The sequence below is a fragment of the Triticum urartu genome, chromosome 5 (assembly GCF_003073215.2).
Source record: "Triticum urartu cultivar G1812 chromosome 5, Tu2.1, whole genome shotgun sequence".
Taxonomy (NCBI): Eukaryota; Viridiplantae; Streptophyta; class Magnoliopsida; order Poales; family Poaceae; genus Triticum; species Triticum urartu.
The window spans coordinates 573,827,630-573,830,207 of record NC_053026.1 but is presented as its reverse complement, the minus strand read 5'-3'; the positions used below and the strand labels follow the sequence as shown (position 1 = coordinate 573,830,207).

Below are 2,578 nucleotides of genomic sequence, written 5' to 3'. Positions count from 1 at the left end.
TCATAAAAATAACATAATCATATTCATTTTAATATTCACTTTAACATGCTCTTAAAAACTTAATTCTATCTAAACTTTTATTTTCTTTGTAAAAGAGCACTATTAATTATTTACGCAGCGGAAAAACATGAATAAAAAATATGAACTTTTAATTCTTTTCTGAAAATTTCAATTTTATTTTCAGAGACTTCTCTATTTTTTCTTTTTCAGAAACTTTGCAACTTTTTCTTTCCTATTTTCTGAACATAATTTTTCGTTGGAAAAATAATGCACAGAAAGGACTATTTAAAATCTGCCAAAAACTGGACAAAACCTTGAAAAAAAATATGAAAACGGGCAGCATCAGCCGAACTCGGCCTGGCGCGGGAGGCCCGCAGCGGCCCAAGGCCTGCGCCTCCGCGCGCTCGAGCGAGCCGGCCCGGTCCGCTGGATCTGGCGGCCCAGCAGCCCAGCTGGCCTGCTCCCTTTCTGGCCCAGCGGCCTGGGGCGGGGCTAGGGTTTCACGATGGCCGTCGATCTGAATCTGACGGCCGCCCTTGCTTTTCGCCAGATCAAAACCAATCGATGCGGTGGGGGGCGAGGGGAACCCTAATCCTTTCCTCCCCCGCGCACCCCTCTCGCTCGCTGTCCCGACTGAGTCGAGCCACCATGCCGCGGCACAAGGCCGGCCGCTGGCGACGAGCGCCACCGCACCACGATGCGCGAGCCTGCCCTTTCCCCCCTCCATTCCTTTTACAGAGAGAGAGGGACTCTCGCGGCCACCTCTGCTCTCCTTGTCTCGCTCCCGACTGCGCCGTTGCTTTTGACGCCGGTCGCCGGCAGCCGGAGACGGGGTTGAGCTCCGCCTTTCCCTGGCGAGCTCTTCTCCATTCCCCCTTTCCTCCCTTCAATCTACTACTTCTCCTTGTGCAGCAACAGAGAGAGATGATGCGGGTTTCGATGCAGTGCCTTGGCCATCCCCTTCGCCGGCTGCGCATCCGCCTTGCGGTGAGCGCGCCGCCGTCGAGCGGTTTGGCTGCGGTGCCTACTTTGAGCTTTTCCTTTGCCCCGTGAGGGGTGGTACCTTCGTCCGACGCCTCGGCTTGCCGATGCGCATCGAGATCGAGAGGGTCAGCGCGGCCTTACGGCGGCACTCTTTGCCGGCGAGGCCTGAGGCCCTCTCCGGTGGTCTTTGCCCTGTTCTAGGGTTCTTTTGGGGAGAGGTATTTCTTTTTCTTTCTATGTTTTATCTTTTTACCGAAAATCATCTTGCCAAGATGGCCTGATACCATTGTTAGATCCACTAGATCGATGTAGGCTAGATCTTCCCGGTAACCTACCTTCCTTGGGTGCGTATGAGCTCGATCCTGAGCTGACCATGGTGTAGTAGAGGCCGGTGGTAGCAGAGAGATCGAGATGGAGAGGTGGCAGTGGTGCTTTCCTTGAGCACTGCGATTGCCCTAGATCGGAAGGGGATATCGGTGGGGAGTCTGGCGGCGCGGTGAACCTCGTACCGTGTGCCCCGGCCTCCACCTCTCTATATATCGCAGGTCACAGGGGCCCACCAACCATAAGAGGGTTGGGCGCCCCCGATCAGGGCGCGAATAGATCAGGGCCGGATGGACCGTTGGGCCCACTCGGTGGAGAGATCAACCTAACATGTTCAACTAACGCAATTACAGTACATAGTAGGAGTATTTGTAAAGTTGTACGAATCTGTTTTGCTCCAGCAGCTTTGCTATGAATAGGGATTAATCAGAGCAAATTTGTTATATTCAGTTTCTATTTCCTTCCTCTTTTCTGCTCAATGCGATTAGCCGTGACAATGAACCCGGGAACCGGGAAGTGCAGATCAGAGTAGCGACCAAGTTGGTAGCCCAGCCACCGCTTGGGCACCGGCGGCATCCAGCGGTCATGGAGCACCGGCGGCTTGGGCTCTAGGGCCACACGCCGGTGTCGAGCACCCTGCTGCCACCCCGACGACCACGCCGCGACCGCCCGCGTCCCGCACGGGCACACCCAGCGGTGCTCCTGAAGATTGTTGCACTCTGGATGAATTTTTGGATCAGGTGGAGGGAGGGCGCATTCGTGCATCTCGGCCAACTCGCCGCTGACGTTCCAGATGGACCTGCCGGCGACCTTGATCGATGTTAAGGAGCTCCGCGCCCTCCACCTCGTCGTCGATATGACGCTGCTTTTCTTTCGCAAAAAAAAAGGATATGACGCTGCTTTTGAGTACTGTACGTCCAAGGCAGGCATGCAGTTTGTCACGTGTATACATACCGTAACTAGGTTGGACACCGAACAATAATGACTTGTTCCACGTCGTCTTCTTTTTTGAGCTGTCCTGTTCCACGTCCGATAGACTAAAATCGATTCCTCAGATACAAATCGCGAACCAACTTGTGGTTGAAATGGTTATGTAGACAGTGAAATTCCCAGTCCATCAGAGTTGAAATTCTGATGCTCACATTTATACTGGATCTATTTCAGGATTTTCAGTGATAGGGGTGAGTATATGCATGTTTATATGAGCGCTACGTGTTAAAAAAAAGAAAGATACAAGGCTCGTCTCGTACAAGGGCAGCCCATGTGTGAG

At 52.7% G+C, this 2,578-nt stretch overlaps 1 long non-coding RNA gene across 1 annotated transcript; it reads left to right on the top strand.

Annotated features, from left to right (window-relative positions):
- The first annotated feature begins 594 nt into the window (after nucleotides 1-594).
- On the top strand, nucleotides 595-2,327 carry LOC125506080. Its single transcript, XR_007282581.1, has 2 exons — nucleotides 595-1,202; nucleotides 1,831-2,327. It is a non-coding gene; the product is annotated as an uncharacterized LOC125506080 (long non-coding RNA).
- The last annotated feature ends 251 nt before the right edge of the window (nucleotides 2,328-2,578 follow it).